The sequence below is a fragment of the Pan paniscus genome, chromosome 3 (genome assembly GCF_029289425.2).
Source record: "Pan paniscus chromosome 3, NHGRI_mPanPan1-v2.0_pri, whole genome shotgun sequence".
NCBI classification, from domain to species: domain Eukaryota; kingdom Metazoa; phylum Chordata; class Mammalia; order Primates; family Hominidae; genus Pan; species Pan paniscus.
In genome coordinates, this window is record NC_073252.2 from 5,230,348 (window position 1) to 5,257,206 (window position 26,859).

The 26,859-nt window shown below is 44.6% G+C and overlaps 1 long non-coding RNA gene across 1 annotated transcript in view; it reads left to right on the forward strand.

Annotated features, from left to right (window-relative positions):
- The window catches only part of LOC134730242 (uncharacterized), a 67,788-nt gene extending 43,318 nt beyond the window's left edge, over nt 1-24,470 (forward strand). Inside the window, exon 3 of the long non-coding RNA XR_010111899.1 lies at nt 24,281-24,470. This is a non-coding gene — a long non-coding RNA (uncharacterized LOC134730242). The remainder of the gene's footprint in view (nt 1-24,280) is intronic.
- The last annotated feature ends 2,389 nt before the right edge of the window (nt 24,471-26,859 follow it).

A 26,859-nucleotide genomic window follows, 5' to 3' on the forward strand; every position in this document is an offset into this window, starting at 1 on the left:
GAGGATGGACTAATAGAGATGGCAAAGGGGAATTAAGGTTGCAGATGGAACTAAAGTTCTAATCAGTTAACCATAAAAAGAGAAGCTTATCCTAGTTTATTTTGGTGAGCCTTTGAATAATCACAAGGATTCTTCAAAGCAGAAGCGGGAGGCAGAAGCAGTATACTCAAAGATATGACAATATAAGAAGAACTTGGTCCAACATTACCGACTGAAGATAGAGGTATAGGACCACAAGCCAAGAAATGTGGGCAGTCTCTAGAAACTGGAAAAGGCAAGAAATCTCCTCTACAGCATCTAGAAGGGAATGGAGTTCTGCCAACACCTTGGTTTTAGCCCAGTGAGGCCTATTTGCATTTCTGACCTCCTAAACTGTAAGATAACCAATTTTGTTATTTGTGCCATTAATATTGTGGTGATATGAGACACCAGCAATAGGAAACAATAATACATGTTTGGTACCACAAATGTTGTGCTGCTACAAGAAATACCTAAAAATGTGGAAGTCACTTTGGAATTGGGCAATTGGTGGAGTTTGGAAGAATTTTCAGGAGCATGATAGATGAGGCCTAAATTGCCTTGAACCTACTCTCAGTAGAAATAGGGATCTTAAGAACTCTGCTGGTGAAGACTGAGGATCAAGTAAGGGGCACAGCAGGGAAAGCCTATATTGTCTTAGAGAATACCTAAATCATCATAAATAGGCTGTTGGTAGAAATATGGGTGCTGCTGGTGAAGACTCAAAATGAATTGAGAGGCGTGTTATTGGGAACTGGAGTAAAGTGAGTCCTAGTTACAGAGCAGCAGAAGACTTAGTGGAATTGTGACCAACCATTATTTGGAAAGCAGAACTTGTAGACTATGAAAGTGGACATTTAGCTGACAAAATTCCAATCAAAGAGATGAAAGTCTGGACATTACCCGCAACATATTCCCTCCTACCCCTTCCCAATTGATCCCTGCCCCCACATCTGTAAAGGTAACCTCTGTTTCTTCAACTATAGATTAGATTAGCTTGTTTTAGATCTTTATATAAATGGAATCATCTAATATGTACTCTTGTGTAAGGCTTCTTTCACTCACATCATATTTTGGAGATTATCTGTGTTTGTGGGTGTATTGGCAGTTCATTTTTTTTTTTCCAGAGTAGTATATCATTGTTTAAATACCACGGCTTGTTTACCTGCTTTCCTATGAATGGACTGTTTCCAGTTTTGGCTGTCATGAATAAAGCTGCTATAAACATTCATGAGCATATGTTTTCATTTTTATTATTTCATCTTTAAGTTATGATGTTAACTGGGAAACAGCAGGGCCTTGAGAATTGGAAATGGACACATGGGCAGATTCCAGTGACAATGAAAACTTTGAACTTCTAGACTTTGCCAAGCCTCCTTTGCCAGCAGAAGCAGCACTCCTCCCCTGTCTGAGGAGGTTCACCTCCTGTTGCTTGCAACTCTAGTGAGATTCACTGAGGTTGTTGCTGATGGGGGGACTGCCAACCCTCCTCAAGACCTCCTGCAAAAACACTTCATTACATCTAAGCCAATAACAACCCTCAAATTCTGGCATTATCCAGTGGGCTGGGGCAAAGTGTGACCAGGGAGAAAGAATCACACATAACAAGACAAAGTCCAGGATGCTTTCAATGTATGTAAGAGACTCAAAACACATCACATTATTTTTTCACATTAAGGAATCAGTATAAATTTGGTATTAAGATAATTTGATATTTTAGAGTGGTAGTCTTTTGACTCCAATTAAATATACAGTTCAATAATTGATTTATATTTGTGATTTTAAGTGGAAATCTTACTAAGCTTATATATATAATATAAAATATATATCTTATATAGATATAAGATATAGATCTTATATCTGTAAGATGTAGATCTTATATCCTGTAGATGTCATATCTATGATATAAGATATAGATCTCCTATCTTATATATCGTATATCTATATCTCATATATATACTTCATTATTTATGTAAGTTTATCTGATGTATAAGAATTACTTCAGTATTGGGAAGAGTTGTCAGATCATTGAGATATTTAAAATGAAATTGAGCGTAAGCAGTTTATAAATGTAATTCAAAGTTTTGAAGATGTTTAATTATTTGACTTGGTTAGTGGGATCCAGCATTATTTTTGGATCCCTTATAAGTGATTATTTGCTGGGCATAGAACCAGCTTTTAAAACACTAATAGAAAGTGATAGTGGCTCATCAAAATCCGTGTCTTTTGCTCCTTGGTGGACACTATGTTTCCCCATCTCGTGGCAGTGAAAGTAGCCAAGTAACTAAGTTCTAGCCAAACGGAATTGAGCAGAGGTGATGTGTGCCATCTTCCTTCTTGGCTGATGAAAACCTCTCACGGGCCTTCCTCCCTCCTATTGGCTGGAATGGAGATGATGAAGGCAACTTTGCAAGCAACTAGTTGGAGGGGGCAAAGCCTTGGTCAGCTTGGGTCCCTGAGTGGCTTCATCAAATAAGGGACATTCCCACATCCATTTTTCACTTGTGCTATTCTGTCACCACTGTGGCTGTTACATAAGCAAGAAATACACTTCTATTGTGTTGGGCTACTCCATGTTTAAGACTATTGGTTACCTAGCCTTCCCTGATGAATACATTAACAGCATACCAAAGCCTAAGAGACAATTAGGTGTTGGTGAGCCAGGCACTGTGGCACATGCCTATAGACTGAGGCAGAAGGATCCCTTGAACCCAGGAGTTCAAGGCTGTAGTGTACTATGAATGCACCTGTGAATAGCCACCGCACTCCAGTCTGGGCAATACAGCACAACCCTATCTGCCTAAAAAAATGATTGGGTGTTAAGAGTTTGTAACTTTGTAAAAAGCAAAGCAAACTTCTGCCCAGACTTTTCTTGGCACAAGAATTACCTTTTGCAAAGCTTCACATTGGTGGTGATTTTTCACTTGGGGGCTCATACCTAACAGAGCTGTTGGGGACCGTCACTTTTTCCTTCTTCTCTAGTCTCACTTCTGATTTTCTCCCATGACAGATCTAAACCCTGCTGTAAGGGAGTTCACAGATCAAGAATAACGTTGAGGAGAATGTTAAAATAAAATCTCTTTCAATTTTTAAAGGTAATATGCACTCAAAACATTTGGAAAACATAGAAAAGTCAGAAAAGTATCATAGAAAGTCAACCACTGACAATATTCTAGTACTCAGTATTTCAAGTTATTTTTTGTTTTACATAGTGATATCATATTATATACAAAAGATTATTCTTTTTTTTTTCTTTTTTATTTCTTTTCTTGAGACAGGGTCTCACTCTGTTGCCCAGACTGGAGTGCAGTGGCACAATCTCGGCTTATAGCAACTTCCGACTCCTAGGCTCAAGTGATTCTCCTGCCTCAGCCTCCTGAGTAGTTGGGATTATAGGTGCATGCCACTACCACCCACTTAATTTTTGTATTTTTAGTAAAGATGGGGTTTCACCATGTTGGCTAGGCTAGTCTTGAACTCCTGACCTCAAATGATCCACCTGCCTCAGCCTCCCAAAGTGCTGGGATTACAGGCATGAGCCACCATGCCTGGCCCAAAAGGTTATTCTTATGTTGCGATTTAAGGAGTTTAAAGTATGGAAACAAGTTGGAAATAGATTCAGGAGTCAGAGAGATCTTAGCTTCATTGCTGGAGGGGAGAATTCAGCTTGACTCTGCCACCATACCCAGGCCTGCTGAGGCCTGCTGTGGGACCCTCTATGGGGAGATTTTACCTATAGCAGGACATTCACCTGGCCAACTGCAAGGCGAATCACCAGCTCACATACCTTGGAGCCTTCAGAAGTGAAAGAGAGATGGAAGATACAGGAAAGTAGTTTTTAACATATTAACATACCCACTTGAGAAAAGTAGATGAATGCATGGCAGCCTCTCACTGCATAAAAAGTCTGCCTCTGCTGTTATTTTTTTATTTTTTCATGTTTGACTGATGATGGCTTTTCAGTCTCACCCACCCTTTCCTTATCTGAGCAAACTGATAAAAAAAAAAAACTGGATTCTCTCTCCATTGGCATCAGTGGGAGATTCAACCAGGTAAGCCCTTGCCCACAGTGTGCAGGAATTTTCACCCAGCCCAGCCCCCTAGCCATGATAAAATCCCCAAGCTAGACTCCTTTTTCCAATTTCTCAAGCCATTTTTGGACCTGTTGGAGAGGCCTATCCGGCTCTCCCCAGAGACAGTCATGATGTCAGTAATAAACCTTTTGATTCCCTTGGGGCATGCATGTGACATCATCAGCCTTAACCTTTGACTATCTTGGCTGGGAGCCCATGTGCCTCTGCAGATGACCCTACAAGTGCCATCTCATCTATCAGATAAATCATTTCTGTGTATGTCTGTATGCATGCACATTTATTTATTTTGCTAACTGACACTACCCTCAGCAATGCTGTGTGTAAAGACATCTCTGGACCTGGAGTTATCCTGTTCCCTTGGGATAACACATTAGAACGGGGAGAATATAGGGGAAAGGCTGTGCTCATTTTAAGTTTCCTGAGATGTATCGGTGAATAGCTTTTCAAAATGTTGAGCCACATCCCAAGGGAGCCAGACAGTGTGGCAATCATGAGTGTGCTGTGAAGACCTCCAAGACAGGGAGCTATGGACCAAGGGCCCCAGCAGCTGCTCTCTGAGGGTCTGGGAGAAACTGAAGTTCCCTGACAGTGACTTTGGTTTGAAGACACGACAGTGGCTTTGCTCAACCCTCTCTAGGCTGCACCTCTAGGGCACTTCCACCAACCTCCCTTCCCTCTCTCCTTCATGGGGGCACCTGGCCATGTAGTTCCCCAGCCTTCCCTGTGTCCTCTTGCAGGTGTTTCCCCTAACAAAAGAGGAAGGTGTTTCCCGTTTGCACATTTCATCCCACCTCAGTATCTGCTTCTTAGAGTATCTGGACTGACACATAGGGAGGAGTGGGCAGAATAGCAGCTCAGAATCTGAACTCCTGAGTCCCAGACCCATCTCTGCTCCTCCCTAGCTGTGGGAACATGGCCAATTGACCTACCCTCTGAGTTCTTCTCAGTTCCTGCCTCTGAAGGATAGGGATTCATGATACACGTTTGACAATGTCACTGTGAAAACAGTGAAACTCTGAATGTGCAATGCACACACATGGCCACCTTTTCGTTCCTTTCACATTTCATAGAAAATCTGGCCTGTTTAAACATGTACAAAAGTATACATGGCACAGAGGCACCCATGTGCCCAAGATTCAGTGTGAACCTGAGCTGTCATTGCAGGCACCTCCTGATGGGAAACTGTAGAATGTCGCTTTCCAAGTGTCAACCTTGGCTCATGCTTTAGTGACTCATGGGAACTCAGGCCAGACCCCGCCCTGGGCGCCTCATCTGCGTGAGTCAGGAACACAGATCTTAGCCCATGGCCTTTGGCTCATATCTGGACAGCTGACCTAGGGTGGGGTTTCTAGGAGAGATAGTTTGGAAGACAAGTCCACATGGCGAGAAGATTCGGCAAGTCCCTGACATCTGAACGAGCACCGCCAGGCTAACAGAATTTGTACTGGAGGTAGGGCAGGGACCTATCCTGAAGAATTATTCCAATGACTCTAAATCTCAGGCTGGGAGGCTTTTAGCAAGTCACTCTGAAGTTCGAGTTTTAAGTCTGTGGCCAGAGACTTATTCACTGCTGCTTGTTCTCCATTGGTCATCTTTTTATATTTAAGACATCCTGGGTTTGACCTCCAGCTTAAGAGAGAAAGGTCATGAATGAAGAAAGTCCTTAGGGCACTTGATTTTCCTCTTCATATTTGGTAAATATTGGGGATAAGAGATAATTAGTATAATAATGCTCATAGTCAGAAGGCAGTAGCATTTGTTGGGATTACGATGAACCAGAGCTCTCAGCCCATTCAATTCTCACCAGTCTTGTGAGGCAGATGCTCCATTGCCCTCATATTACAGATGAGGAAACCGAGGCTTAGAGAGGGGAAGCAAACAGACCCAAGTGTCAAGGTGAACTTTCATGAATCCCTGTAACTGGACCTCGAGGTGCTTCTTGGTTCCCTTCCCTGGGGAGGGCTTCCTGCTGGGACTGAGGGTGGCTGTGAAATGTTCCAGAGAGAAATCTTGGATCCTACTGAGGATAAGCCTTTCTTTTATTTTGCTCTTGATTTAAAATGTTCAAACACAAAAACAATTACTGAGGGCAACATAACAAAGACCCATGCTCCACAACCAGGATTTCCGAATGTTAATATTTTCTCCTATTTGCTCAAATTTTTATTTTCAAAAGAAATTAAGCACTGCAGACATAGCTGGAGTCCCATCTCTGCCCTCCTCTGGGCCCAGTCTCTCTGTATTATCTCAGAGACAACTATTTTCTGAATATGAGGGTGACTTTCCTATCCAGGTTTTCATGTTTTTACATGTATGCATATGTTCTTAAAGAATACTGCATATAATGCTGTTTTCTGGGCTTCAAATTTTACAGATGTTTCTTACTGGACATATTTTTGCACAGCTTATCTTTTTCCTACTTGATCTTCTTCTCACTCTCTAACCTTGCTGATCCAAACAGATCTGGCTAGTGTATTTTAACTATTATATGGCAATCAGTCATATAACTATACTACCACTGATCTTTCCATTTCCATATTGATTGGTGTGTATGTTGCTGTCAATTCTTTGACATTATAAACAGCACTGAAAGGAACATCCTTATTTGCGTTTTCTTGTGCAAAAGTTCTTCTAGCATATAGACCAAGGACTGTACCTGTTGAGTCATAGAGAATACACATTTTTCCATCTCTCCCTCTCCTGTTGTTTCTTCTTTTATTAGTGCACAGAACTAAACTATTTATCATTCTTGATTCAACAAACTCTCATTAGTGGTCTATGCATGGCTCACTTGTTTGTTTGTTCTTTCTATTTATCTGTCTGTCTATCTATCTATCTATCTATCTACCTATCTATCTCTCTCTCTCTCTCATCTCTCTATCTTTCTATGTATGTATCTATCCATCTACATCCAAATGTATCCCCCAAATTTTATATGTTGAAACTTAATCTCAGTGTGATAGTAGTAAGAGGTGAGACAGTTAGGGGGTGATTAAGTCACGTGGGTGAAAGTTTTATGGGTGGAATTAAGGCTTTGTGAATATGGGAATAAACAAACTCAGTTTCTCTTAATAAATTTTCACAGCATGTTTCTGTCATCAGATATGTGGGGATTTTCCTTCCACACATCAAAAAAGCAGTCAGTTCCGTAGTGGACACCAGCAAGGTGTCCTGTAATTCAGTTCAATTCTGACATAGTCTACCTGGAAACAGTGTCAGATCCCACAGGTTGAGGGCTCAGTCCCACAAAGCTGCCCCCCAACTTCAGATGCCAATCACAAGCTCCAGGTTGTCTTATCTGTGCTTCTGACCCACTGGCTATAAATTGGGATTCCCAAGACCCTGTCTTTGGGTTGGATTAATTTGCTAGAGTGGCTCAAATATCTCAGGGAGATACCTACTTACATTTACTGGTTTGTTATAAAGGATATTACAAAGGATACAGGTGAAGAGATGCATAGGCTGAGATACGGGGAAAGGGGCCCAGAGCTTCCATGCCCTCTCCAGGTGCATCACCCTCCAGGAACCTCTATGTGTTCAACTATCCTGAAGCTCTCCAAACTCCAAACTCCTTTTGGATTTTTATGGAAGCTTCATTAGATAGGCATGATTGATTAAATCATTAGCCATTGGTGATTAAGATAACTTTTAGCCCCTCTGTCCTTTCTGGAGGTTGGGGTTGGGGGGCTGAAAGATCCAATCTTCTAATCCTGCCTTGGTCTTTCCAACCCCCATCCTGAAGCTACCTAGGGGCTGCCGCTGTCAGTCAACTCATTAGTATACAAAAAGGCACATCACTTTGAAGAGTCTAAGGATTTTATGAGTTGGATGCCAGGACACTGGGTTGAAGACTAAGACCAAATACATATTTTACAACATCACAAGGGGCCTTATAAAAGGGCTTGAGAGCATGGGCTCATTTCCTTACATCTCTTCTGCCATGTGAGGACAGCATCTATCCCTTTTGCCCTTCCACCCTGTGTGGACACAGCAACAGGGCACCATCTTGGAAGCAGGGAATAGACTCTGAGCAGACGCTGAATCTACCAGCACCTTGATCTTGGATTTCCCGGCCTCCAGAACTGTGAGAATACATTTCTATTGTTTATAAATTACCCAGTCTCAGGTATTTTGTTATAGCAGAACAAACAAACTAAGACACTATCATCTATCTTTTAATTATTTTTAATAGCATAATAAGAAATTTGAAATCCATCACTAAAACAAAGTCTAACCTATATCTAATATGTTTCTGTCTCCTCCCACCTGAAACATCTAGCCAACCAGAGACAGAGGGACTCCATGGTTTTCTTTTTGGTGCTTTTAGGCATCACAAGGCATCTGAGGGTGGCTATAATATAGCTGTTAGATGGCTCTGTGGGTACGGCTATATATTTTTGGTACAAAGCCTTTGTCAGTGATATTTCGACTAAATATTTCAACTTCTCCAAACCGTGTGCATTTTTCATTTTACTGAATATTGCCAGTCGCTCTCAAGTCACTGCATAGGCATACCTTTCTGGAATTGTGCAGAAGTTCCCACGTGCAAACATTCCATTCACACCACTGTTATCAGGCTTAATATTGTTTGCCAGTCTGGTGACAGTAGTATGGTGTTATCTTTGCTTCATCTTGTGGTTTTATGATTCCTAGCAAGAACGAGCATCTTTTTATATGTTTATACACCATTTGGACTTTCTGTTCTGTGAATTGTCTCTCATGTATTTTGTCCATTTATTTTCTATTATGCTGTTTGTCTTTTTCTCAAGGGTTTAAAATCATTTTAATTTGTTCCTATTCTAAAGGTTGCTAATATGTTCTCTCAAGCCGTCTTTTACATTTTTGTGGTGCTTTTTGTCTTACATGCATTAAATTTCCATGTAGTCACAGTTATTCATATGCTTGTGATTAGTGTTTTTTATTGTTACAAAATACACATCACATAAAACTTACCATTTTAAACGTTTTAAAGTCTATAGTTCTGTGCCATTAAGCATATTCACGTTGCTGTGTAACCATCACCACCATCCATCTCCAGAACTTTTTCATCCTCCCCGGTTGAAACTCTTTCTCCATTAAATGCTAACTCCCCATTCCCCTTCCCCTATCCCCTGGTACTCACCATTCTACTTTTTGTCTCTATGAACTGACTGTTTTAGGTACCTCATTTAAAAGTGGAATTATAAAATATTTATCCTTTTTAGTTGGCTTATTTAACTGAGCATAAGGTCTTCACAGTTCATTTAGTTGCAGCATATATCAAAATTTTTCTTCTTTTTAAGGCTGAGTAAACTTTCAGTGTGTGTGTGTGTGTGTGTGTGTGTGTGTGTGTGTGTGTGTACCACATTTTGCTTATCCCTCATCCATTAATAGATAGTTGATATAGTTTTGGTGTCCCCATCCAAATCTCATGTTGAACTGTAATCCCCACATGTTGAAGGAGGGCCTGGTAGGAGGTGATTGATTCATGGGGGCAGACATCCCCCTTACTTTTCCAGTGAGTGAGTTCTCATGAGATCTGGTTGTTTAAAAGTTTGGAGCACTTCCCCCATCTCTCTCTTTCCCCTGCTGCCATGTGAATAAGGTGCTTGCTTCCCCCTTGCCTTCACCTTGATTGTAAGTTTCCTGAGGCCTCCTAGCCATACTTCTTGTTAAGCCTGTGGAACTGTGAACCAATTAAACCTCTTTTCTTGATAAATTACCCAGTCTCAGGTAGTTCTTTATAGCTGTGTGAGAATGGACTAATACAGAAAATTGGTACCAGGAAAGTGCGGCATTGCTATAAAGATACCTGAAAATGTGGAAGTGACTTTGGAACTGGGTAGTGGGCAGAGGTTGGAACAGTATGGAGGGGCCAAAAGACGATGGGAAGATGTGGGAAAGCTTGGAACTTTCTAGAGACTTGTTGAATGGTTGTGACCAAAATGCTGATAGTGATATGGACAATGAAGTCCAGGCTGAGGAGGTCTCAGATGGAGATGAGGAAGTTATTGGGAACTGTAGTAAAGGTCACTCTTGCTATGCTTTAGCAAAGAGACTGCCAGCATTGTCCCCCTGTCCTAGAGATCTGTGATACTTTGAACTTGAAATAGATGATTTAGCATATCTGGCAGAAGAAATTTCTAAGCAGCAAAGCATTCAAGAGGTGACCTGGCTTTTTCTAAAAGTATACACTCATATGTGTTCTCAGAGGTAGTCTAAAATTGGAACTTATGTTTAAAAGGGAAGCATAGGGTAAACGTTTGGAAAACTTGAGGCCTGACCATGTGCTAGAAAAGAAAAACCCATTTTTTGGGGAGAAATTCAAGCTGCCGGCTGCAGGAATTTGCATAAGTAAAGAGAAGCTGAATGTTAATCACCAAGACATTGGGGGAAATGTCTCCAGGGCATTTCAGAGACCTTCAGGGCAGCCCCTCTCATCACAGACCAGAAGGCCTAAGAGGGAAAAATGGTTTTGTGGACTAGGTCAGGGCCTTGCATCTCTGTGCAGCCTCAGGGCATGTCATCCTGCAACCCAGTGCTCCAGCTCCAGCTGTGGCTATAAGGGGCTAAGGTGCAGCTCAGGCTATTGCTTCTAAAGGTTTAAGTCCCAAGCCTTGGCAGCTTTTCCATGTGGTGTTGGGCCTGTGGGTGCACAGAAGGCAAGAGTTGAGTTTGGAAACCTCTGCCTAGATTTTGGAAGACGTATGGAAATGCCTAGATGTCCAGGCAGAAGTCTTCTGCAGGGGTGGAGCCCTCATGGATAATCTCTGGTATGACAGTGCACGGGGTGGAAATGTGGGGTTGGAGCCCCCACAGAGAGTGCCCACTGGGGCACTGCCTAGTGGAGCTGTGAGAAGAGGGCCGTCATCCTCCAGATCCCAGAATTGTAGATCCACTGACAGCTTGCACCAATGTTCCTGGAAAATCTGCAGGCTCTCAGCACCAGCCCATAAAAACAGCCATGGGGGCTGTACCCTGCAGAGCCACAGGAGTGGAGCTGCCCAAGGCCTTGGGAGCTCACCCCTAGCATTAACATGCCCTGGATGTGAGACATGGAGTCAAAGAAGATTTTGGAGCTTTATAATTTAATGACTACCCTGCTGGGTTTTGGACTTGCATGGGGCTTGTAGTCCCTTTGTTTTGGTCAATTTCTCCCATTTGGAGAGGAAATATTCACCCAATGCTTTTACTCTGTATTTATGCAATGTCTGTACCTGATTGTTTCTTGGAAGTAAGTGACATGTTTTAGATTTTATGGGCTCATAGGCAAAAAGGACTTGCCTTGTCTCAGATAAGACTTTAACTTGGACTTTTAAGTTAATGCTGGAATGATTTAAGATTTTGGGGGACTGTTGGGAAGGCAGGATTGGTTTTGAAATGTGAGAAGGACATGAGGTTTGGGAGGGGCCAGGGATGGAATGATATGGTTTAGCTCTGTGTCCCCACCAAAATCTCAGGTTGAACTGTAATCCCCATGTGTTGAAGGAGGGCCTGGTGGGAGGTATTGATTCATGGGGGCAGACTTCCCTCTTGCTATGCTAATGAGTGAATTCTCATGAGATCTGATTGTTTCTTCTCAAAAAAGGAAGTTTGAAAGTCTGTAGCACTTTCCCCATCTCTCTCTATCTCCTGCTGCCATATGAATAAGTCACTTTCTTCTCCTTTGTCTTTTGCCATGACTGTAAGTTTCCTGAGGCCTCCCAGCCATTCTTCCTGCAGAACTATGAGTCAATTAAACCTCTTCTTCATAAATTACCCAGTCTCAGGTAGTTCTTTATAGCAGTGTGAGAATGGACTAATACAACAGTTGAGTTACTTCCAACCTTTTGGCTATTGGGAATAATGCTGCTCTGAGCATAGGTATATAAATATGTGTTTGAGTCCCTGCTTTCACCTCTTTTGGGTATAAACCCAGAAGTGGAATTGCTGGATCACATTTTTAATTTTTCTGAGTAATTTCTATTATATTTTCCACAGTGGCTGTGCCATTTTATATTCTTATCAATAATATACAAGGGTTCCAATTTCTCCACCTTCTCACCAACACTTGATTTTTCTGTTTTCATTTTTTTTTAATTAATAGTCATCCTAATGAGTGTGCAGTGGTATCCTGGTTTTGATTTGCATTTCCCTAATGATTAGTGATGTTGAGCTTCTTCTCATGTGTTTATTGGCCATTTGTATATCTTCTTGGGAGAAATGTCTATCAAGTCCTTTGCCCATTTTTGAATTGTGCTGTTTCTTTTTTGTTGTTGTTTAATTCTAGGAGTTCTTTATTCTGGATTTAAATCCCTTATCAGATATATAATTTGCAAATTTTTTCTCCCATTTTATCAGCTACCTTTTTATTCTGTTGATAGTGCTCTTTGATACACAAAAGCTTTTAATTCTGATGAAATCCTGCTTATCTATTTTTTCTTTTTTAGATTGTGCTTTTGAGTTCATATCCAAGAAATCATTGCCAAATTCGATGTCATGAACTCTCCTCCTCCTTTTTTGCATTTTAAGGTATCTTTACCTTCAATAAATTTATGTTTTATTTTAAAATGTCTTTTATTTTTTATATTTAATCTTTTATTGAGAAAAAATATATTTTTATGAATGAAATGAGAAAGGGATCTAATGTATTTAATTTCATGAGGCTTCCTGATTACTACAAACCATTTCTTGAATAATACTTTTTCTCCAATTATTTGTAATGCTAGCTTTGTACCTATATATGGGAGTGGGGAAGTCTACCTCTCTCATGCTCTTTATTCATTTTTACTAATCTATAACTTACCCCTGGGTCACCATTACACTGTCATTAAATCATTAATACAGTATATAATTAGCTTTGCTCTCTGGTAGGGCCTGTTCCCCTTTGTGGAGAAAAGAGCTCATATAGCAGTCCTGATACTGCTCTCTTTAGAAAGTCCTGCTTACAAAGTTGGCCCTGGAATGATGGCTGGGAACTTGGATTTGGGGATGGTTGCCACCATTTCCAGAACTGATAAGAGTGGCTCACTGTGTCTAAAGCATTTGCACAAAGAGTAGGTTCATGTTAACCACCTGCTTTACTTCCAGGAGTCTGGAAGTTTGGTGCATGTCAAGCAGAGGGGGCCCATGTATCCAGCCAGCAGTAAAAACCCTGGACAATGAGTATCAGTGGCCTTCCCTGATAGATGTGCTGTCATAGCACATTGCTGGAAGAATCAAGTGAGTCCCATGCAACTCTACTGGGAGAAGACCCTTAGAAGCTTGCACCCAGTTTTCTCTGGACTTTGCCCCCGTGCCTTTTCCCTTTGATAATTTTGCTTTGCATCCTTAACTGTCATAAGTTATAGCCATGAGGGTGACCACATGTCAAGTCCTGTGAGTCTCCTGGTCAATCATTAAACCTGGGGTGGTCTTGGGACCCTGAACACACCCTTTCTCCTTCTCTGGTGCCTCTTTCTTCTTCTTTTTATTCAACAATATCTTGGTTATCCTCATATTTTTATTCATTTTTATGACTCTTACAATTCTCGAGGATTCAGTTGACATCTCATTGCATTTGCCAATAAATCTGGGGGTGGAAAGGGATCAATATCTATGTCTGTGTCAAATATTGTGTCTTCATTCTCAGTACCAGCCTCATCATCCTGAGATCTTCCCTGTGCCTCTGGATCATGGGGCCTGAAAACTATGTTTCCCAGACTCTGTTGTTCATGGGCCCAGTGACAGTCCATCATGCGAGGCACTGGCATGAGGTTGGAAGGAGGAAGTGAAGGCCTATTTCTTCTCTCTGGGACTCTGTGTGTATGGCAAAGCACAGACAAGGAATTTTGACCACAACTTTGAGCATCCTTTTGAGAAGCACTCACATTGGGCTCCAACATCTGCCCTGTGATCCCAGAACCCTCAGAATTCCTGACCGTGCCCTTCCTGGGTTTTGCTCCCTCAAGTTTCCAAAGACTATGAAAACCTCCAATTCTGTATCGTGTCTCTTCATCCTTAGAGTTCCCAGAATATTTTTTCTTTCCCTGGCCAGATCTTAACTAATATTGTTAAATCAAGTTTAGCCTAAAGCTGCCTCCTTATATATTTTACGTTCAGTCTAAAGTTTTATCTGTACGTAATAAACTGCAACTGAATTGGATGTGTAAACAGACTAACCTACTCTTGTGCCAATCACTGTGTTTGGGCGAATTAAAGACAGCCAAATGTTCAAACTTTTCAAATTAGGCAAATGCCGAGCTATAATCAATCTAGCTGTTTCTGTTCCTCATTTCTATTTTCTGTAGGTCACTTTCCTTTTTCTGACCATAAATGTTCTTCCACCACATGGCTGTGCTGGAGTCTCTGAACCTACTCTGGTTCAGAAGTTTGCCTGATTTGCAAATCATTCTTTGTTCAACTAAACTCTTTTAATTTGAACTTGTCTACGGTTTTGCTTTTAACAATATAACACCAGCTGGGCACAGTGGCTCATGCATGTAATCCCAGCACTTTGAGAAGCTGAGGTGGGTGGATCACTTGAGCTCAGGAGTTCGAGACCAGCCTGGCCAACATGACAAAACCCTGTCTGTAGTAAAAATACAAAAATTAGCTGGGCATGGTGGCACCCACTTGGAATTCCAGCTACCTGGGAGGCTGAGGCAGGAGAATTGCTTAAACTCAGGAGGTGGGGGTTGCAGTGACCAAGATCCCAACATTGCACTCCAGCCTGGGTGACAAGAGTGAGACTCCATCTCAAAAACAAAAACAAAAACAAAAAACAATATAATACCACTCTGGTTCTTCCATGCTCCATCACTTCATTTATTTAGGTCTTTTTTATATCCTTGATAGTTTTATAAATTTCTCTATAAAGTCCCCCAGCAGAATTGAGCTCCCATTGTCCACAGCAGCATTCGTGGTAACTGTCATAACAGTCCGAATGTTTGTATCTTTGCAAATTCATGTGTTGAAAGCTAATCACCAATATTATAGTATTAGAGGGCAGGGTCTCTGGGAGATGATTAGATCATGGGGGTGGAGACCTCATGACTGGGACAAATGAGGCCCACAGAGCTCCCTTGCCCCTTCCACAATGTGAAGATGCAGCAAGAAGGCCCCATCTAGAAACCATAAGAAGGCCTCATCTAGTAACCATAAGAAGGCCTCATCTGGAAACTATAAAGCAGGCTTCTTGAGACACCAAATCTGCAGTGCTTTGGTCTTGGACTTGCCAGCCTCCAGAACTGTAAGAGATAAATATCTGTTGTTTATAAGCCACCCAGTTTATAGTATTTTCTTATAGCTGCGTGAACGGACTAAGACAATAGCAAACCCTCACATTGGTTTCTTTTCCTGCTTTCCTGTCTCATTTGCCTTGTTCCCTTACTCCTGCTTCCTGGGATCATCTTCCTTAATAAGCCATGTGTTTAAGTCCATTCTCACACTGCTCTAAAGAAATACCTGAGACAGTCATTTATAAGGAAAAAGTTTATTTGGCTCGGAGTTCCACGGGCTGCACAGGAAGCATGACTCTGGCATCTGCTCAGCTTCTGGGGAGGTCTCAGAAAGCTTACAATCATGGCAGAAGGCAAACGGGGAGTGAAGCATGTCACATGGCAGGAGCAGGAGCAAGAGAGAGAGGGAGAAGGTGCTACACACTTTTAAACAACCAGATATTGTGATAACTCACTCACTATCATAAGAATAGCACCGAGGGGATGGTGCTAAACCATTCATGAAGGACCACCCCCATGATCCAATCACCTTCCACTGGGCCCCACTTCCAACTTTGGGGATTAGAATTTGACATGAAATTTTGGTGGGGACACAGATCGAAAACATTTCACTGCTTATACCTAAATCCCTGTCTCAGCTTGAAAGAAACCCACACTAAAATATGCATTTACTCAGAAGCCATAATAGCAATAGCTACTATTACTGGATATTTACCATATGCTGGGCATGTGGTTATGCTGAACAAACACTATCTCCTTTAATTCTCCCAGAATTCCCATGGTGCACTTACTTTATGAACAAGGAAACGAAACACAGAGTTGAAATAACTTGCTTGAAGTCAGAAAGCAAGGACCTGGCAGAGTCTGGGTTCTAACCCGGGACTCTCCAACTCCAAATTTTTGAACTTGCCTCACCCCTACTCTGATGTCAAAGTCCAGATCCTTCCATGAGTGTGTTGTGTGACTTTGGTTCCATCATTTTAAATCTCTGAACTCACCTGGGTCTGAATTAGATGATCTCAAAATCTCTTTCTAGCATTAGCAGATGATAGCCCCATGACTCCAGGATGCAGATCACCTCCCGAGTGTCCCTTCCTCAGTGGTTTGCATGGAACTAAGGACATAGTTCCACCTCCAGTTCTACAGCCCTTGCAGATCCCCTACACCATGGCTGTCTCACTGATAAAGGCCAGAGCCCAAGTCTGGAAGTCCACAATCCACGCAGAAAGATGGAAGGAGCCTGGGAAGAGGGAATGAGCTCCCTCCGTGAGGCCCAGGGGCAAGAGGAGCACCTTACTGTTCCAGCCCCCACAAGGGATGGCTTTATGCTTCCTGCAGAGGGTAGCCTTGCAATGTGCATAAATTAAGCACGGTTCAGTCTTTATTGCCACGCAAAGCCTTGGGAGGACTGTTTTATATGTCTCTGTTCGCATGGCGTTAGCATCATATAGGCTGAAATTAATTCCACCAGACGGGCTGCTCACAAGCAGAGCCAAGAATTTCCTGGGAAGGAGTTAGGTCTGACTTTGGCAGCTGCTGTGTGCAGTGATAAAGGCCTCTCAGACGGTCTCACACAGCTGGGGCATCCAAGGGTATTATATTCTTTGGCCCCCGAGGGCTATTTCTCCCTCTTCCAGAAAACTGGGTGTGGAGTATGGGCTTGGAGTCAAGGCTGATCACAGATGGGAAATAGACTCTGGCATTCTCCCTCATCCCTGGATCATTTGATCGATGAGGCTAGGGAATCCCAAACAGGCCAGCCATCGTCCCTGTCTCAGAGCGCCGGAGCCATTGGGCCTGACTTCTGGGCTGGCTCACCTGCCCTGAAACCAAACTATTACCCACAGGAGATGGTTCCCTGAGCCCTGTGGCCTTGTTTCTGCCTTGAGTTCTGTTGGTCCTTTGTTTTGCAAAGAACTTCTAATATGTTGTCCTATTCGAGGCACCCCAGAGGCCGGGAAAGTAGGGGAGGTGATATTATTAGGCATGCTAATAATCATTATGATAATCACCACCATTTACCAAGTATTTCCCTCTGTACCAGCCCCCTTGGAAGCACTTTACACACATGAACACATTGCTTTGCAGAGAGGCCCAGAGAGGAGAATGAAATGACCGAGGGCAGACACTCCCAGGGAATCTGCTCTGTGCCAGCCTCCTCCCCAGAAATTTCACAATCCAGAACTGTTGCAAAGCTTGCAGCTTGCCAAACATATTGTGTTAATCTCCATCCCTTTGCTTATGCTCTTCCATTTATGTGTCTAGCATTCCCTGGAAAATGCCTATTCATCCCTCAAAACCCAGCTTAGGATGCGTTTCCTTCTGCAAGCCGTGTTGTATCTCCCCAGGCTGATTGCATCTCCATTCAACCAGCATGTATTGGGAAGACTTCAAAAGGAATAAAGAACTCTTGTCTGCACGGGAGCTTAGTTTAGCAGCTGCTGAGTCCAGTCCCTCTTCAGAGCCACTCCCCTCCCTGACTGTCCCAGCCATCTTCCTCACCCTCCAGATTCCTGTTGGGTTTGGCCAAGGGGCGACATCAGCAGGAGATCTGAGGGCGGGAGAAGAGTGGGAATGGGTGTTGGTTCCCCTAACTCCCTCTCTGTGTGGTGTATGCACCATGTCTTTTGTGTTCTGTATTCAGATTCTTTGACCTCTGAGGCCTTGCTAATCCTGGAGGGACTGCCCCTCCCAGGGCTGGCCAATCTAGAAATGGTCAACAATTCTCTCAAGACTGTGCTTTTCAAATGCCAACCAACTGATCCAGAGCCCACACCCTCCACCTCCTCCCCTATGGGGCTGTCACACTCCACCTGCCCTGATCATCCCAGGGCTGGAAACCAGACAACGCAGGGCAGCAACTCTGAGCCCCAGATCAGCTAAAATTATTCAAACCAGCAATCCTAAGCCTGCCTGCCCTGCCTCTTTCATTCCTTCCAATCAAAACCTCAATGGAGGTTCTTGCCTACCGTGTCTCCCCTCCCTGTCTCCTGACCCACCCAGGTGTTTCCCCAGTGGCTCTTCATAGCATGGTGGGCCCTTTCTTATTGTGAACTCTAAGGGACAAATGATCTTTTCAGTGTCAGTCCTCTCCCAATCTGCTGGCCTTATCATACCAAAATAATATTCATATGGCCAGGCGTGGTGGCTCAGGCCTGTAATCCCAACACTTTGGGAGGCCAAGGTGGACGGATCACCTGAGGTCGGGAGTTCGAGACCAGCCTGACCAACATGGAGAAACCCCGTCTCTATTAAAAATACAAAGTTAGCTGGGCGTGGTGGCACATGCCTGTAATCCCAACTACTTGGGAGGCTGAGGCAGGAGAATAGCTTGAACTCGGGAGGCGGAGGTTGCAGTGAGCCAAGATCACATCTTTGCCCTCCAGCCTGGGCAACAAGAGCAAAACTCCGTCTAATAATAATAATAATAATAATACATACATACATACATACATACATGAACACATGAGGTTGCTTAGGACGGGCTGTTTCTGTCTGCTAGAGCCCCACTCTCTGGCCTGTTGCTCCCATCTTGTGTTTCTGTCTCCGTTCCAGTGACCACCCCCTCACTCCCCATCAGGCCTAGGAGCAGTGACACCACCCCCTGCCCTTAGCCCCTGGGTTCTACACTGTCTCTTGCTGGTTACCCAAACCTCGTTCACAACTTGGTGAGTAGTCTTTGTATTAAAGTCTTTGTATTAAAGTACACAGTTTGAGAGTCTCTGTTTCTTGGCAGGGATGGAGCCATGAGCAGACCAGTTGAACACCCTCCTCTCCATCTATCCAACCGCCTTCACTTGCTTGTCTCAAAATCTGCCTCCGGCAGAACTCCTGAGTCCAGCCTCTGCTTCCCACATCTTGGTGTCCCTGCACAGCAAAGCAATCCCCATCCTGCAGGGAGCTGAGACAAGCAGCAGGATGGAAGGACAGCATTTGGTAGTTGGTCCAATGGAGGGATTGACGGAGGAGTCACAGAGGATGCCCAGGTCTCCAGTGTCACCAGTGGTGGGGCCAGACAGAGAATAGGCTTGTGGGGGAAAGAGATGAATTCATTCATGCTGTACAGAGCTGGAGGGGCCTGTGGCATCCACATGGCCAGCGAACCACAGAAGAGGGGGTCATGGTGTGGAGAGACCCCCCAGGAACCATGCAGAGAGGAATGGGAGTGGGTCCAGGGGAGCCGGGCTGGCATGTGGAAGCAGCAAGAAGCCACTGCTGGGGCGAAAAGCAGAGAGAGGAGAGGAGAGGGCAGAGCCCAAGGACCAGGCAAGGCAGGCTCTCATGGGGAAGTCCCAGGGATGTGGGCTGAGAGGGACCTTTGAATTTGCCCACTGAAACATCATGTGGGCCTGTGGGTTTTGCGGCAAGGAGGAGGGGCAAAGGTGTGTTTGAGCAGGTGAGGATGACCATGGAAGGTGCGTGAGTCCTGACATGGGTGTGCTCAGAGGATAGCCTCGGTTACGCACAGGTGCGTGAGAAACTGTTGAAGGAAAGCGAACACGGGCAGGAGGGGTGTTGGGGGCTAAACTGTGTCCCCCTCACCCACATTCACATGTGGAAGCCCTGAAACCCCATACTTCAGAGTGTGATTGTCATTGGAGATAGGGCCTTTAGGGAGGTGATTAAGGTGAAATGAGACCATCAGAGTGGGGCCCCAATCTAGTACAGTTGGTGTCCTCATAAGGAGGGGAAGTGACACCAGAGACCTCTCCCCTCGAGCATCCACACAGGAAAGACTGTGTGAGGACACAGCAAGAAGGTGGCTGTCTACAAGCCAGGTAGAGAGGCCTTACCAGGAACCAACCCTGTTGCACCTTTATCCTGGACTTCCAGCCTGCCGAACTGTGAGAAAAGAAACTCCTGTTCTTTAAGCTGCCTGGTCTGTAGTGTTCTGTTAGAGCAGCCTGAGCTGACTAATACAACAGGTATGGCCACCTGGTCCAGGTGGGGCAGGTGGCGGAAGGACAGGAAATGGAGACAGCTGAAGGACGGGCAAAGTTGAGTGGCTGAAAGGGTAGGGAACAGCATTTCATGCAGAGGGAATTGCATGTCCAAAGCCCGGCATGCAGCAAGCATGGCTCATTGGAATAATCAAAAAACAGGTCATTTTTAGAGTAGGATTTGCCTGTGTGTGTGTGTGTGTGTGTGTGTGTGTGTCTGTGTCTGTGTTTAGCTTTTCCCTATGTTTTCTTTCTTATGGAGCCTCATATGCAGAGGGTTGTGGTGATCATATTCTTATTTCCTGACCTCATCCCCATCTAGCAGGAGAAAGCCTTTATTTTCACTGATTTCTTCCCTCTTAGCCCCATATCCCAGCTCTGTTCGTCCCATAGTCAACCGTTCTACAGTTTTGACATGTACTTTTCAATTATAAAATATGTGCTGCTATTTGTATGGATATATATTTTTTTGTAGGATGTGTTGGGTCCTATATCTCAATTTCTCCCTTTCTTCTTTCTTTCCTCCTGTCCTTTCTTCCTTCTCCTTCCTTCCTTCTTTCTTTCTTCCTTCTCAGCCTTGTGTGAGGTCTTAAGATCCATCATGTTGCTGTGAAGTGGTGAAATCTGTCACTTATACGCCAGGGCATTGCATCCCCCTCCATTTTCCCTGTGATGGACACACAGGGTCTTTTCCTCTTCTTCTCCTAGGGTGGAGATTTGCAGAGTATCTGATGAAGGAGGGAGTGAGACAGGAGGCCAGGAACCCCAGGGATGGCAGGATGGGGAGGGTCTAGTTCAGGACAAGGGAGAAGAAGGAGGTCTTATGACCTTGTGTGATTTCTCCAGGGACAGTGTGAGTGGATGGATTTGCCCAGGGTTGGGAATGGCTGGGACCCACAAGATGACAGGGAAGGGAGCAGATGACGGCACCTTCTAGAACACCCTTTCATTTCACCCTGTGAGCAGGGGAGGCCCAACTGAGACTGGCTAGTTGCTCTGGGAGGTGGGCTAGTTGGCATCCTTTCAACAGATTGTCTTTAAATACTTGTGGAACACTTATTTGCTGGGGTGCAGAGAGGAACTTATTTTTATTAATAAAAATTGCATGCCTCTCTATGCTCAAAATAAGAGATTTATTATGTGCATTTATTATAGGTGATTTTCCAAACCAGACAGCATCTTGGGAGGCATATTAAAGAGTCTAAAATGTAGATAATAAAATAAAGCCCTCATCTGGGGTCAACAGCCCTACATAATACCTCATTCTGTTTCTGAATCTCGGCTGGCTGTGATTTGCAGCTTCACATTCCCTATTGATGGCTGGAGCCAAGTGGATACAGCTCGCGGAGCTTGGCACAGAAATCTATGGCTGAGGCGGGTCATCCAGAGAATAGCGTGGTTTAATTTCCACTCCAGGCAGTGTCCACACTGGCAGGACCAGGGTTCAAGCTCCCATTTGGCCAACTCTGTAAGCTATCGTGAGTGGAGACCTGCGCTAACTGGAGCTGGATTTCTGATTTTTGCCAGTGATGTTTTCCTGCCCTTATGAGCCATGTCCCAGGCAGAGGCCTGGCTGGCCACTCTTGACACACCACTAGAGGTAGCTGCTGTAGTCCTTATTTTACAGCTGATGGCACAGGGACTCAGAATGGCTTAGTGACTTGCTAAAAGCCACATAACAAGCCTGGGCATGGTGGTTCATGCCTGTAATCCCAGCACTTTGGGAGACTGAGATGGGAGGATTGCTTGGGCTGAGGAGTTCAAGATCAGCCTGGGCAACAAAGTGAGAACCCCATCTCTACAAAAATTGAAAAAATTAGGCAAGCATGATGGCACGCACGAGCTACTTGAAAGGCTGAGGTGGGAGGATTGCTTGAGCCTGGGAAGTTGAGGCTGCAGTGAGCTGTGATCACACCACTGCACCCCATCCTGGGTGACAGAGTGAGACCTTATTTCAAAAAATGAAAATTAAAAAATGAAAAGCCACCAACGCAAAAGCAATGAAACTGGGATTTGAATTCAGCTGATCTCAGAGCCCTGCTATTGCATTGGGCCTCGTAGTATATAAACCATTTTTTTTTTTTTTTTTTTTGAGACGGAGTCTCTCTCTGTCACCCAGGCTGGAGTGCAGTGGAGCGATCTCAGCTCACTGCAAGCTCCACCTCCTGGGTTCACGCCATTCTCCTGCCTCAGCCTCCCGAGTAGCTGGGACTACAGGCACCCGCCACCACGCCCGGCTAATTTTTTGTATTTTTTAATAGAGACGGGTTTCACCGTGTTAGCCAGGATGGTCTCGATCTCCTGACCTCGTGATCCACCCGCCTCGGCCTCCCAAAGCGCTGGAGTTACAGGCGTGAGCCACCGCGCCCGGCCAAACCATGTCTTTTATTTTCTGTATTCTGATGCTTTCATGTCTGAGACCTTGCAGACCTTAGAGAGACTGCCCCTTCCCAGGGCTAGCCAATTTCTATAGATTGGAATCCACTCCTGTGAGTGTGACTTTCAGATGTAAACCAACCACTCCAGATCCCACACCCCAACCACCTCCTCTATTGAGCTCTCAGTCAGAACCACTGTTCCCCTCTATGCCCCTAGACAACCCAGGGTAGCTACGCTGCCTTGCCCATTCCTTCCCATGGAAACCACAGCAAAGGCTCTTGCCCATGTGTTTCTGCCCCCTCTGCCTCCTGACTGACCCTGGTGACTTGCACGGAGTGCTGTGCCTCTCATTTCCAGGGATCCGTGAGAGAAACACTTTTTCATTCATGATAGTCACTTCCTTGAGTCTTATATTTGATTAAAATAAATCCCGGGTCCCCTTAAGAATGCACAGATTTTCTAACAATCAATATCCTGTTGATGTCAGGTGCCTGGCTCAGAGCTTTCACCCTCCCTTTTTCATTTTGGGTATAATCACATACAGTAAAATGCCACCCGTCTTATCTTCATCAGCCCCAGCACCACCTCCTATCGTCCTCAGTTTACCCACAAGGAAACTGGATGGCAGAGAGGTTCAGTAATTTGCTGGACATGCAGAATAAACCAGCAGCTGAGAAGGAATCAAGTCAATGTCTCATCAATTCCTCTGACTCTCTAACGACAGGGTTGGAAAATAGCCTCCCGTTACTTCTGCTTGTGCACCTGACTGAGCCCTCTCTAAATTCTGCAAGAATCACTCACTCATTCATTGTCTCACGTGCTCATTCACTGTCAGTGACTCTGTGCCCAGCCCTACGCAAGGCACTTGGGCAATAGAGAAATGATTCCAATGTGGTCCTTGTCCTCAAGGCCCTGCAGCCCAGCTGGGGTCGGGCCTACACAGAGAAGCTGGCAAGGCTCAGTGGACTTGGCGCTGGACTGGGGGAAGCAGAAGCATCCAGGGGCCTCCCTGGCCCCGCATGATAGAGGGAACCTACAGCCAACAAGCTCCGGGCTAGCTGGGCTCCACCCGTGCCCTTGAGATCAGAGCCCTCCATGTCCTCTCTTGTTTTAACAAGCAGGGAATTTCCGCATCTTCTACCACCTGGAAGCAAATTCCACCAGCCCCTCTGCTCGCCACTCTTCCCTTCTCTTCCCACAAACCCCTTCTGTCTCTCCTATCTGGTACTGAGGGCTGTGTGGTGTTGTCTTTTTCCTGCAAATGACGATGTGAACCTTAGTTATGAGGGTATCCAAAGCCACTTTCTAAATTATCACAATTATCAACTTATCCCCTTATCTGCAGGGGATATGTTCCAAGACCTGCAGTGGATGCCTGAAACCTCAGACAGAATCAAACCCTAAATGCGCTATGTCTTTTCCTATACGCTCATACCTATGATAAGGTTTAATTTATAAATTAGGCAGGCACGATAAGAGATTGACAACATTAATAATAAAATAGAACAATCATAACAATCTACTGTAATATAAAAACAATTATAACAATCTACTGTTATTATAACAATCTACTGTAATAACAACTATAACAATCTATTATAATAAAAGTTATGTGAATATGGTCTCTCTCTCTTTCAAAATATCTTATTGTACTGTACTCATCTGTTTCCAGAGCTCAGTTGGTCGTGGATAACTGACACAAGGAAGGCAAAAGTGGGTGAGGGAGGCCTGCTGAATTGGGAAATTGTTAGACAACATTCTGCAATGGCTGAACAGTGCTTGTCATTTCAGTGCTGTACAGGAATATTAATGATGTGGAAAGCTGTCCATTATAATAAAGTTCAAAAAGAACTTGCAAAATACAAGATGCATTATGATCCCATTTGGTATAAATATTGGAAATGTATGCATCAGTGTCTAAGGACTGGGATTCAGGAGGTTTTCCTTTTCTCCCAGCTCATCTGTGGTCTTCTCTATTTCTATAAGAACAGGTATTGTGTAAAACAAAAACATTTGCATTTACTACGGTCCCTCCCTGCTTTCTACCAAGTCTGTGTTACTGGGCACAGAGATGGTCCTGGAAGAACAGAGATCTTAAGAAGGAACGGGCCTGTTCCAGGAGCCGGGAATTTGATTGTTTGCCTTTTTGTCCCACGGTGATCCCTCCAGGTCCCCAGGTTGGGTTGAGAGCTCTGTCACAACAACCTTTGGGTTGTGGTCCACGCCCATGTCACGCAGTAGAGGGTTCCTCTGTAAAGTAGAAATAATCGCCTCCACTCTCCCTGTTGGAAATTGAATGGCTTTATGCACGTAAAGCACCCAGCCCGAGGCCTGGTACACACTGAGTGCGCAGGAAAAGCCCAGCCATGGGCACCCTACCTTGTGCTCTTCTCTCAGCTGTCCTTGTGCTTCTCTGCTTCCATTCCTGATTCCTCCTCGCTCCGTCTTTTCTCACCTTCCGTCTCTAGTCCTTACTCCCATAATCCCTTCTTTCTTTTGCTGTCTCCGCAAGACAGGAGCAATCCTTGTTATCAAGACCAAGTTTTTTTCCAATGGTGTTATCTCATCGAAGCCTCCTAACCTTGCCGTCAAATCAGTGCTGTCATGCCCATTTTACAGAAAAGGAAACTGAGGCCCTGCATGATGCACTGTGCATTGGGATTGGTTTTGGATGGCTGTCTCAAGTCTCCAACGATCCTGTAAGCACTAAGGGTAAAGACTGCGTCTCCTTCACCCTCTGTATCCCACCCCCCCTACCATGCACCCATCTTGTGAAGCCAAAAGAGGTGGGGCCTGGGTGAGCAGGAAGAATCTAGTATGATGGTGCTGGTGAGAGGATTATGCCACAGTGTAGAAAGAGTAGTTAGATTTAGAACTCTTAGCTCCCGTTCGGCCAGCCTCAAGCCAGTAGCTAACTTCTCTAAGCCCAGTTTCCTCATCTGTAAACCAGAGATAATAACAGTCCCCACACTCCATGGGCCTCTGTGATGATTAAACGAGAAACATACATAAAACTCCTAACAGGAGAACCGGGTGGGCCATGTATGTGCAGGCAGGTCAGCCGGGTGGCGCAGTGCTCTGGACTGGAGGCAGGGTGGGGTCTTCAGCTTCCCCACCTGGGGCAATGACTCTGCCCCAGCCTTACCAGCCTGGTGTTCTGGGTGCTAATGGAGTGGGCGTGGCACTCAACTGACGGTTGGGGGCTTCACAGCAAATTCATTTCCACCCACCCAGACCATCCCCTGCCCCCTTTCTTACCAGGACTCATGAAAACCGGGTCACATTTTCCCTTTGCTCTTGATGAACCAATAACCTTGAACATCTGAAAATAAAACATCTACAGCCCCCACAGCCTACTGAGGTTGTGTGGCTCTGCAGACATTATAAAACATCAAATTAGATGGAAAATTGCCCGGGGTCCCTGTAAATGAAAATTACTCTTTTTTATAGGGGGAAAAAATGACCCTTATAATCGCAACAAACAATTCTGGGCTCTTCCTTTTATTAGCTGGCTCACATGGCAAGCAGTATTTTCTCATTCCACCGCTTTGGCCCCAACCCACGTTTTTACCACATTTTGCTTTGCACATTTTCACAGCATTGTAAGTGAAAATGAGGTTCTGCCCTTGTCTTGAGTTCCTGTTGGAAGGGGATGTTTTGCCTCCGCAAAGTTTTAGCCTCCTGGTGAGTGCTGGCTGGATCCAGGCTTGGCATAGGGTGGTGAAAGAGCACTGGATAGGGGGTTAGATGACTAAGCCTGCTGTGTGACTTCCAGCTGGTTGCTTCACCTCTCTGGGCTGCACTTTCTTCCTCCATGATAGGAGAGGGCTGGATTGGGTTAAGGATGGCACAGTCGATGCCTCTAGGTGCCAGCAAGGTGATGTCCACGTGTAATGGCCCTGTGTAAAACACCCTCGACCTCCATGGGGTCAAGCCAGGGCTTGTGGCCTCCCATTCATGTCCACATCCCGACATAAAAACTTAGGCATTTTTTTTTCTTTTTTCCTGTAAAACCTCACAAGAATATTTTGGAAACAAGACAGAGAGGGAAGATGTCGTTGGCTGTAGCTCAGAGCTTCTCAACACAGGGTTGATTTGGGCCCTGATTTGGCCATGTCTGGGGCGTTTTTGGCTGTCATGACTGGGCCATCATCTGGTGATGCTGCTGACATCCTGTGGGTGGAGGCCGGGTCGGTGGCTAAACACCCCACAGTGCAAAGCCCCACCACCGACAAAGGACTAGGTGGCCCC